Source organism: Dipodomys spectabilis, unplaced genomic scaffold, assembly GCF_019054845.1.
Source record: "Dipodomys spectabilis isolate Male_0828 unplaced genomic scaffold, ASM1905484v1 ptg000463l, whole genome shotgun sequence".
In the NCBI taxonomy this organism is placed as follows: Eukaryota; Metazoa; Chordata; class Mammalia; order Rodentia; family Heteromyidae; genus Dipodomys; species Dipodomys spectabilis.
This window is the reverse complement of record NW_024871140.1, coordinates 610,190-622,994: the sequence shown is the minus strand read 5'-3', so window position 1 is coordinate 622,994 and position 12,805 is coordinate 610,190.

The window sequence follows — 12,805 nt, the reverse complement described above, 5'->3', positions numbered from 1 at the left end:
TTTCTCCAATTAACAAGCAAAAGGCTGAAAGTGGGAGTATGGCTCAAGTGATAGATTGCCAGCTTTATGTGAGAAAGCTAAGGGACAGTACCCAGGCATGAAGTTCAATCACCAGTGCTAGCACCAAAACAAAAGAAGGATCGATTTATAGTATATTTTTCATTCAAAGTGGGCATTAACTATTTTACTATCTGAGGTATGTTGTGGGTCTGGGAAGGTGGCTCAGTGGTAGAGTGCTTGCCTTGCATGCATGAGGCCCTGGGCTCGATTCCTCAGCACCACATAAACAGAAAAAGCCAGAAGTGGCACTGTGGCTCAAGCACTAGCCTTGAGCTGAAGAGCTGAGGGACAGTGCTCAGGCCTAGAGTTCAGGTCCCACAACCGACAAAAACAAAACAAAACAAAAACCAAGATGTATGTTGGGGCTCTGATATATTAAATTGCCTATAGATACACATATATATTAAATTACATATATAATAGTTATAATGCATATGCTGCTAATATATGGTTTCATAATTCCACACAAATTTATCACCATGATATTTATCCATTGCCCATCTGAAAACTCCCTGCAAAGGATCCAATGACAGCCTACATTGTGCAGATGCTTTATGGGTGACCTGGAATTCTACCCTTGCTCCCTAGTGTACTGTTTCTTGGAGTCCCTGTAGATAAGATCAAAACATAAAAAGTCTTGGAAAAGTAAAGCCTTGGCCAACCTCAAGAAAATTACAACTTTTTCTCACTAATGGTGTGCAGGTCTCTCTTCTGTTCACAGAACCCCTTCACTTCATTGTACAATTTCCAGAATTCATGAGGCCACATATTTTCCTTGAATTCCTGCTGACCTTGCAACCAAAGATCAAAGGGGAAGGGGAAGGGAGGTAAGCAGATGGAGAGGGGAAGGGGAAGGGAAAGGGACAAGTGGTGGATTCAGAGGAAGCAATCTTACTCTTTGCACTCAAGTCAGGGTGTGGAGACCAGAGACCTTCAGCTGAGTCCTACCTGTGTGAGTGGGAAGCCCCTCAAGGGAAAAGGAAGCCAATGGCTGTGCTCACCCTGAAGAATCAGGCAGCTCCTGTGTCTCTCTGCTGTGTTCCTTGAGCTTTGCCCTAGTTGTAGCAGATGTGTTCCGCAGAGATATTTCTGTTGTAAATTATTCTTCAGTGGACACATACCCCTGCTTCATCCACACTTGTGTGTCCAGCTCTGCTGAAATCCAGCAGAGACTCTTGTAGATTTCCTTTGACACTTTGCCCTGAGAACATGGAATGAGCACTTTTCTTACCTTTCTCTGCCATGGGAATTAATTACCTGCAGTTCTCAGCCCAGTGTGAAAAAATTATCTGTTTTTCTTGGCAGTAAAGTGTAACTGCAAAAACCTTAAACTAGTTTTGAAGTTTTATTGTCTTTCTTCCCCCTAGGTTTTAATTATGCATGTTTAAAATATTTTATGTCAGTAGGTAATAGTGTTACTATTAAAGCAACATATATACATATATATGTATATATATATATATATGAATACAATATGAAAGTAAAACTTTACACAAGACGGCAAAGTTTTAAAAGATGTCCCTTGTTATTTTGTTGTTGTTGTTGTTGTTGTTGTTTTACTGGGTGTTACAGAATTTTAGTGATTTGTATAAAGCAGAATCAATATTATTTACTAATAGGCAAAAAAGTAGATTACTTTCCAAGACTGTATGCATTATATTTAATTGGAACCAGATGAAATGTGAGTATTTTCAATGGATCCCAACCTCAGACATCACAGGAGTTGGGAAGAAAAGCAGATCCAAACCTTATAGTTCCAATGAACACTGTGTCCCCAGGCTTCAATAGGAAATTGAGGTTCTATCATAAACTTCAACAAGAAGGAAAAAGGAAAACAAATACCCATGACCTAAGAATAGTCTTTACTTCTGGAATACATGTTGGTTTCCATGATCTAATTATTTTTCTTCCCAAATTTAAAGCAAATAAGCAAACTAAAAATCACTAAACTATATTAATCAAGATGCATTGTACTCGTAAATTGACATATGGAATTGGAATGTCTTCATACAACTATTTAGTGATCATTTTAAAGTATTTACTGTATGTAGTCATACTATTCAATATACAAATGTGAAATTGGATCAGGTCACTGGAGGGGATTGATAGGGTTGGGACAGGTCAAGGGAAATAGTAAGTGAAAGGGTGAGGTTGTCCAATAACCTTCTACTCACAAACTAACACGTTGAATTGAAACCCCTTTGTACAACTACTTAAGATAATAAATCCAAAAAAGCTCATAAAACTAATAAACTTTAAAAAATGATATAGCATGATATCAAAGAAAGTTGATATTTATATACATTAATTTATAGGGAAAATAATTATTAGATTATAGAAAAGGCACCAAACATGCCAAATGCACTAATTTAATATTTGACTTGCAAAATTTTTAAATTTTGCTTGCTCTTGATACATTTAGTTTCTATTTTCATGATGGTCTACTGGCCTCACACTCAATGATACCAAAGCTATTATGTCAGATTTTTAAATGTAGTTTAATTCCTCAGGAGGCAGTGGCTCACACCTGTAATCCCAGCTATTCAAGAGGCTGAGATCTGAGAATCACATTTCAAAACAGGCTGAACAAGGAAGTCCATGAGTCTCTTACTTCCAGTTGACCACCAAAAAGCTAGAAGGTGTGACTCAAGTGGTAGAGTGCTGACATTGAGAATGAAAACTCAAGGATAATGCTCCCACCTCCACCACAAAGTACATTAATTCATTATTTTCTAGGGTAAACCTATATAAGAAATTCACTCAATCCAACTTTTTAAATGATATATAATTTTATGTCTGATAAAAATAAAATATTCCTGGATGTATTTTGTGTGGTATATCTCAATTTAGAGATATAATTAAAAAGGCCTTTCCTCTTTTTTTTGAACAGGAGAGTTTCTGTAGTTTGTGGTTTCTTTGTAAGTGACTTTAGTACAGTATACACAAGAATCCTGGATATTTGCGCTATTTATTCTCAATAAAGTCTTCATGAAAGTTAGCAACACATGTGAATAAATTCCTTCTGAGACTAAAACAATATCTACCAGATTATTTACTTACATGATGGTGATTACACTCAAAATATATAATTTTAAATGTAGTATGAAGAAGAATAATTATTATAAGTTAAAAGAGAAACTGCCTGAAATCAGTGCATGACTTATTTTGTATTATTAATTCAAATCTTGAGACTTTGACTTCTTATCAGCATGTCACTGGCAGTACAAATAACATGAACAGAATCAAATTTTGCTTCTTATATTTTTATATTTAACTTACTATCAACCCCTACAAAATGTACCAAATTAAAATCTAAAGATATTGTATGGTAGATTATGTATAATCATTTTATTATATGACATAATTTTCTTATGAAATAAATAAATATAGAAAAGAACTATTTTGAATCTTCAAAGGTAGATTTGAAGTAAAATTCTATGGACATGGTTAAAGGATTTTTCTCTTTGCCATGGGTAGTTGGTTCTTTACTGTCAGGCAAAGATCCCTGAATTCTGAAAATGAATTTTATTTTTAATAATAAAAATAGGATCATCTGCAAAATACAATAATTATTTCTACTATCAAGTAACATAGACTATGAGCAAGGTAATTCAGACAAGAGCTAATCCATAATAAAGAACATTTTAAATTAAAACAATGAACAATGAAGTTCCTAAAAAAAGAAACAGTGAAAAATGGAGTTCTTAATCCCAAACCGGGCACTGATGCTCATGGTTTTGTCCTCAGCTACTCAGGGAGCTGAGAGGTGAGGATCATAGCTCAAAGCCTAGGCAGGAAAGTCCCAATTAATCACCAGAAAGTTCAAAGGAAATGTGTTGCTGAAATGCTCAGAGGTAATGCCCAGTCCACACACACACACACACACACACACACACACACACACACACAGATTCTAACCCACCTTAGACAAAGCGGGTTGAATAAGTCAGTCTGTACTTGACACTCCAAAGAGAAACAGAACGTCCAATACAAAAGGACATTGTAGAAGAATCCACAGGGAACTAATTGATAAGCTGTTTAACACTGGTTCCTTCCCAAAAATGTAGTAAGTAGAATAAGAAAATAAAAAAGTGTGTTTCAACCACAAAGCAGATACTGAAAATAATATAAAATAATTTCTTGAAGTATTAACAGATGGTCAGGCACCAGTCACACATGCCTATAATCCAAGATAGCCAAGAGTTAAGATCTGGAGCAATGTAGCTAAGTCAATCAAGCCAGAAAGGTTCACATGGCTCAATTTCTAATTTACTAACAAAAAGGCAAGCAGGTGTAACCCAAGAGGTAGAGTGCCAGCAGACCAGGCAAGCTGGGCACATGCAACACCCTGAGTTCAAACTTTGGTAGTGGCAAATGAACAGACACAAGCTTCAGAACTAAAACATTTGAGAAACAAACATACTATCAGTAACAAGGTGTATGAAGACCAATATTCAGCAATACACTCAAATTGTGAAACTTCAAATTGAACAATAAATAAGTGAAATAAAATAATTATTACCTTATGGTAAACATTTAGTAGCCCTCTTGATTATAAGAGACTGTTCTACTGTCACAGTGCTAGACTCCAAGTCACCATTATGTGCCTTGGTCATAGTTATACAAGGAGTTCAAGCAGTGATGTTAATAGTAGTTGTAATATATATATATATATATATATATATATATATAGTTTTTAAATTGTACAGTGTATAATTTTGTTTTAATGATTGTCATTCTCTCATTGTGCGTAATTTATAAGATAAAATTTATTGAAGATATGTAAAACATACACTGAAAAGAATATACATTTATATCATATATATGGATATTATAAACATGCATATACACTAATATATATAATATAGTATATATATTACATATATTAAACAATTTTTCTGTGTTTAACCAATGTAATCTTTCCACTGAAAATTCTTGGGGCTGAACATAAATAGAAAAGAAAGAAAAAATATATATTTAGTGACTATATGGAGGTTTTGATGTTAAAACTTTAAAGTTTCTAACATATTAATTAGGCTTTTTAAAAAGATGGATTCTATTATTCTATTTTTTAATTAGGGAATTAGCCTACAGACAGTTTAATGCACTAAAACAGACATCCTAGCTTAAAATCATCCGGTGTTTTCACAACGTGTTTCAAGTGGTTGGAAAGATATTTGAATTTACCACATAAGACCAATGGCAGGCATCAAGTCTACCACATGAGGAAATAAAATGAGTTCTTTAATCATTATTACAGTGTAGTTAGTCTTTCAAAATGCTTCTGTGAGCTGCATAAAATGGAGGGAACCATGTCAGAGAGACAGGCATATAGACACATATTAATAAAATAACATAGCAAAGAGTAAAGCAGAAGGAATGAAAGCACAGAAGTGGCAGTAGTTATGTTTTCAAGCCAATGTGAGCTCTTCAGACCAAGGATCATTGACCTCAGTTGCCGGGGACCTTGTCTATTTCTGTTGACCATAGAGAGACATGGTGACTATAGCAAAACCACCACTTCTGGTCAAGAATTTCTATCTCTCACCACAGGTCAGCCATGTGCTAGATCGATGGTCCCAGGGCAACAGCAGTAACAACCAAACCCAATACCTGCTCCTTGTGTCACAGGCCTGTCACTTGTAGTCAGTGTGGCCAGAGCCCACGTGTTGAAATAAAACTAAAATAGGACAAAATGTTTCCTAATTATCAAAAGTGTTTAAAATACAACTGGACATTTCTTGTCATTCCTTGATATCAGAAAAATGACAGCTGACAACAAATGTCAATCCAGTGACACTAACGTTTAGGGGAATATGTATGGCACAATCATTTGAAGCAATCATCTTAAATATTGATTTGACAAGTAGTTATTAATGCATGGGAGACAGGCAACCAAGTGAAAAATGTCCAAAAGCTCAGAAAAAAAGCAAAAATAAGCTAAATGAAATTAAAGAACTGAAAAGTTACAATAGTAAGTGAAGCATTCAGTGGAAGACCAAAGCTTTACATCAATGCTAAGGAGAAGGTAAGGTGAGATCTGGAGAGAGTATAGTCAATGGGATGAGAAATAGAATGAACCAACTATCAGGGACAAGTGGACAAATAAACCAAAGCCTTGATATTCATCTCCTCAATTCAACATAGTTAAGAGGAAAGAATTCAGAGCTGCAAGACATGTAAATCTGGGGTTACGGAGGAGGGCAGACAACTCTTAAATTGGAAGAAAGGTAAAAGTTATATATTCCAAAAGTTAGGTAAATACCAAGGAGCTTATATCCAAAAAAATCCATACCAAAACCAGATTATAAACCAAGTATAGCTGGCTCATGTCTGAAATCCTACCTACTCAGGACACTGAGGTCTGAGGATCCTGGTTCAATGCCAGCCAGGGAGAAAAGTCCATGAGATTGTTCGTATATCAAATTAACTACCAAAAAGTAGGAAGCAGAGCTATGGCTCATTGTCTTGAGCAAAAGAGCTCAGAGACAGTGTCTAGGTCCTGAATCTAAGCCTCAAATACAACATACACACAAAAATTATGATTATAATTAAACTTCTAAAAACTACAGAGAAAGGTAAATTGTGGGTGAACAGCCAGGGAACTCCCTTCCTTACCTATGGGCTAGTTACTCACAGTTAACTGAGAGCTGAAAATATGGAATAGAGACAGGGTATTCGTGGCTCACACCTGAGCTGAGATCTGAGGATTAAGGTTTGAAGCCAGTGTAAGCAGGAAATTTCATGAGATTCTTTTATTTACAATTAAACAAAAAGCAGGAAGTGAAGCTGTGGTGCATGTGGCAGAGCCCTAGCCTTGAGCAATAAAACTTAGGGCCAGTGCCCAGACCATTTGAGATCAAGCCCTAGAGGGGGAAAAAAAAGAACAGCAATAGACAATGAGTGGTGTGAGTGAGGAAACCTTGCCGCCCTCCATGACTTGCCTCATAGAAATTCAGCCTCTCTCAGTTCTCAAGGGGCCCTGCCTATTGTCACCTCTAAGTCCAAAGAACTAGAGTAGGAGTGCTAGTAATTATCCTATAGCATATTTGGTTTTTTCCTTTTTAAAATTTTTATTGGAAAGGTGATGTACAGAAGAGTTATATTTATATAAGTAAAGCAATGTGTACATTTATTTTTGAACAATGTTACTCCTTCCCTCATTTTTTCCCACTTCCTTCCCCCAAGTTGTAATGTTCATTTCCAACATAATGTCTAGTGAGCATCACTGTTGTATCAATTGACCCTTTGTTCATACTCACTGTTTCTGTGATTCTCCTTCCTTTCTCCAAATCAGATAAACTTATATACAATACAAAGGGCACAGAAAGAAAAAGCAACAACAACAGGGAATAAACCAAAGGGGAAAAAAAGAAAAGAAAAAAAAAAAGAACTGCAAACAGTAAAATAATAATAATAATAAAGATGAAACTGAAAAACCTCTTGCTTCCATTTCTTTGATTTAATTTCAGTAAGTATCATTTTTTTTTAATTTTAAAGATACTGTACAGAGGGGTTCAGTTACGTAAGTAAGGTAATGAGTACATTTCCTCTTGAGCATTGTTACCCCCTCCTTTGTTTTTCCCCAGCCATCCCTCCTTTCCCCACTTCCCCCACCCCCTCCAGAAGTTGTAGAGTTCATTTTTAACATATATACATTTTTCTAATTTGGGGAGGGGAAGGGAAATAACAAAACGCTGAAACAGGATACATGTTGGGGTTTTTTTAGGTTTTTGTTAGTTAATTTTGTTATATTGTATATTGTTTTTTCACATTGAGAACAATGTGAATGAAAATAAATTTATCGTTAAAAGACAGTTGAAATTCTTTTGCATGACTACTTACATACAGTAAAAAAACAAGACATAGAGGACAGAGGAAGTGGAACCTTATTTTTCAAGTTCTAAACTGATCCAATAAGCATCCTTTAGTAATGAAGGAAAAATAATGACACCTTCAAAAGGGAGAACAAATAATTGTCATTTAAGACCTACTTTTTACTTTTATTTATTCGTTAATTTACCTGCTTCTCTTTGCTGCTATGTAGGCTTGAATTTAGGGCCTCATGATATCACTCAGCTTTCTGGCTTACGACTGCCATGCTACCACTGATCCATACCTGTAGCTTAGCTTTCTACTGGTGGCTTGGAAACTACATCTAGTAGACTCTCCAGGCTAACCTGGAATCAAGATCCTCCAGTTCTCAGCATCCTGTGTAGACAGGATTATTGGTGTGAACCATTGGCACCAGCTAGAATAGTTTCACATTCAGAAAATAATGGAAAGGTTCAAAGATATCTAGTGTATCCAATGATCAAAATATGTGTAGACTTCTCTGCCATCAAAATACCCAGAGTGGACATGCCATGATGGACATATCATAATCCAAGTCTCCCAAGTTGAATGTTCCATGGGGCTTAGATACATGAATCATCACAACTATCTATCTATCTATCTATCTATCTTACATAAAATTATATAGATATTAAAATTCAGAAAATTACCGTGAATAAAATCATTTTAAATGGAAATCCCCATGCATGGGTCTCTAGAATTTAGCCAAAGTGCAAGAAAACTGGCATTCTTATTGCCAGTGAGAAAGCCCTTCATGTTAGAAGCCTGAATAATCTCCTCTTCCATCTCCAGTTGGGCCAGAGGCTGTTCAGAGACATCTGCTCAGGAGAACGAGAAACTTTTCATAGAATTCCAATGTCTGTTGAGCTCTCCACAGGAGACTGAGGCCTCTGGCCTCATACATCATCCCGAGGTGAGGTCATTGCTGGCCTAACACAGGGCTTTCTTGGAAACAAGCTTCTAAGAATCTGAGCCCATAACAACAGTGTATACAGTTCCATCCATTATGCCTTGAGTTGAGAATGACACACTCTGCAAACTTGGAATAACCCCTAAGGCCTATTTGCTAAAGTAAGAAAGCAAAAAAAAAAAAAAAAAAAGGTACCTAGAGGATTGAACAATCTTCACTCTCCCTGGTGTAGATACCACGTATGGGAATTTGTGACTTCCAGCATCTTCTGCAATCTGCCAAATATCAGTGTACTGAATCTTCTGCAATCTGCCAAATATCAGTGTACTGAAGGCAGTCACCCTCAAAAACACCTTGGCTACATGGAAATACTTTAAGGCTGATTGTATGAAAGCAAAGGAATTCAGCAGACTAAGTAGATAAAATCCTCAACCCTAAACAGTATGAAACTTGCTAGAGAGTTTAAAACAAACAAACAAACAAAGGAATCTCTTATTAAAGTTACTATTCAACAGTCCCAGCAACTATTCTAGCTGCAGGAAAATATCTTAACACCTGGATGCCCTCATGTGGAATAATGCATAAATTGTGATGGTTAAGGACTTGGACCATTTCTGCTCACCTGATACCTAGGAAGCCAACAATAGCAGTAGGAAGAGATATCAGAGAACATCTTGTCTCACAGATAAGCCTCAGCCATGCATTTCTCTTTGCATACTAAAACCTCAGTGCTAACAAGTTTTATGGCTTCCCCTAAGAAATTACTCATTGCATTTAGATTTGAAGAAATCCATTACAATGACCAAGGAACAGATTTCACAAAATATTAATCTTGAGCTCTTGAGTATTCTACATAACTTCCAGTCCTGTCCATCTTTCACCTTTACTTCCAGCCTCGCATACATATGTGTAGTTTATTTAAAAATATTTATTAAAAAAGTAGCTTATAAAAAAGTAAGATTTTGGGACTGGGAAGGTGGTTCAGTGGTAGAGCGCTTGCAAGGCAAGCATGAGGCCCTGGGTTTGATTCCTCAGCACCACATAAGCAAAAAGAAAAAAGCCAGAAGTGGTGCTGTGGCTCGAGTGGTACAGTGCTAGCTTTGAGCTGAAGAGCTGAGGGACAGTGCCCAGGCCCAGAGTTCAGGCCCCACTACCGGACCCCCCCCCCAAAAAAAAAGTAAGATTTTAATTAAAGGAAAGTTGGTAAATTTCAACCAGAATATTAGGGGTAAATATAAACAAGAATTGAATCCATCTTCCTGTGTTTGTCAACCACTTCTAAGCATTAGTTCTATGCATTGCTCTCTAGCCTCATATCAAGTAAAGCCATTTTACCAATGCAAATTAGCACCACAGGGACCTAACTCTCCATACCTAAGACAAAGTCCAAAATACAAGTATTGACAACACCAAAGGCTGCTGACCTGGTAAAGAACATAGATTGCTCTCACATTGTTAATGGAATGTAAACTACTTGCAGACATTCTTGAAAACTGTTCTGTTGAAAAAAAAAAAAAGAAGAAAGAAAGAGAAGAAAAAAATTGAACATCAGATTACTCTGTAACAAGAAATCTCATTCTTAACATTTTCTAAAAAATTGAAAACATGTTTTCACAAAAACCTGGATATTAATGTTCATATATTCATATTCCAAGTGGAAAGACTCCAAAAACTATCTAATAGGTACATGGATAAACAAACTGTGATCTGTCCCAAACAGGGACTGGTACCCAGCAAAAAGAAAAAAGAAAGAAAGAAAAAGAAAAGGCAAAGAATAGGATCTCCAGGAAATGATGCTAGATGGAAAAAACTCAAACCCCCAAAGACAATCTTAAGAAAATGTGTGATTCTATTATTGTACCATTTTCAAATTGAGAAAATTCTAGAAATAGGAAAGAGATTAGTGGTTGCTGGGGACAAGGGGTGGTAAATAGAAATGGAGTCATTGTGGGGATGGGACTTTCCTGAATCTTCTCTATCCTGGGAGTCCTACAAATTTACAAATAGGAATATCTTTAGATAACCAAGCACAAAGTAATCAACCCACAAATGAGTGCATATACATTAGAAAGTCTTAAGTAAAAGCACTGGATTATATCCATGTCTGTTAGGGTTGTGATATTTTGTCTGGTTATGCAAGAAAATGTTGACATTGAGACAAAGTGGGTGAATGTTGTATTTATTATGCTGTTATATTGCTTATAACAATCTGTGAAACCCAATTATTTCAGAATGAAGTATATTTTAAAGGATACCAAAAAACTGCCGATATAATCATCAGTACCACTAAAATAATGCACTAATCTATCATTCTTCAGGCATTTATATGGAATAGTTCTATAAAAACAGCTTCTACCGTTCTTTGTATTTTAAATATTAAATTTAAACCCTGACTTTACTAGTTGAAACAAAATGATAAGTGAGAGGAACTTTTAAAGTTTAAGTAAACATTTCTTTACTAACAAAAAAAGAGAGAATTGGACTTTCTTTGCAGGTCTAAGAATGGATGTAGAGCACACTGGATAGTGTTTGGCAGTATTGAATTTTGCAGAAGTGGTTACATGTTATCACTTGTCACAGAAGATGTGTGTCAAAATAAATGAAACAAGGGTGCCATTGGCAATGCATGTGTTTATGGAAAAGAAAAAGGTGGTATAGAGAGGTCAGGTAATTTCTATAGTTCCTCTAAGAATTACTGAAGTAGTAGCTAAATCTTGGTTAATATCATTCTTCAATCTCTTTTATTAAATTATAAAATACCGGTGTTTCCAAAGTGTAGGATATTTCCTGTGCTGACCTCAGAAACGCTGAAGTCAGATTCTTTACAGAGGAGCCATCCTAGTATACCAAACCCAACAAATCACTAGTCCTGCTGAAACTGATTGAGATTGTTTCCAGACATCTAATATTTACTTAGATAAATTACACTCTATTGATCCCAAATATGTTCATTAGTGCTTTATTGTTTATTCTCTTATTCCCATCCTTGCCCTGGGTCTTACTTCACTGGTAACTGATAGGTTTTAAAAAAGAGGTAGCCGAGTAAGAATCACATCACATATGTGGTATTCAGGTAAGGCGTAGGTTTATTCATCGTTCCGGCTGGCACCAGGACATCTTGGTTCTCCACTCCGTGGGAAAAAGCCTGGGAAAGAGAGCTGGGAGAGCTGGAAAAGAGAGAGAAAAGAGCTAGGAAAGAGGGGGTCTGGGCCTGGGCTAGGCCTTATCTAGGGTATGGGCGGAGAAAGGTGTGGCCACATCAAATTCCGATGTGACCTCATCGGATGCAGATGTGACCTCTTCCAGGTGTGCCAGTTGCCTAGGTAACGCAGGTACTGGGTGGAGACTTTGCAGCAAGAAGGGTGGAGTCTGCTTGCCATCCAGGAGTGGACCTTACATTCCAGCCTTTTAATAATCATGAAATAGGGCACGCAGTTCTCTGGAAGAGATCACATCTGCATCCGCTGAGGTCACATCTGAATTTGATGTGGCCACACCTTTCTCTGCCCATACCCTAGATAAGGCCTAGCCCAGGCCCAGAAGCCTCTTTTCTGGCTCTTTTCTCTCTCTTTCCCAACTCTCTCTCTTTCCCAGCTCAGGCCTTTCCCCACTGGTGGAGGACCAAGATGGCCTGGTGCCAGCCGGCATGGTGTGGTTCTTACTCGGCTACCTCTTTTTAAAAACCTAACAGTAACAATGTCACTACAGTGACCACAATTTGAAGAAGAACCATATTGAGTCTGGCTTGTCTGAAGAATATTTGGATTATAGTTATTTGTTAGCTATTTAGATTTGTATTGGAGAAAAGGCAGCAGCTAGATCACACAATCCGCAATTAAAACTTAGATTTTATTGAGTGCTGGAGCACGACGTGCCAGGACTCTACCCGAGGTCAGGAGCTCAGGAGACTGCCTGGCGCCAGCCCACCTTGGCCTTTTAAACATCACTACTTGGCAGGGGCTGGGGAAGGGGTGGAAGAAG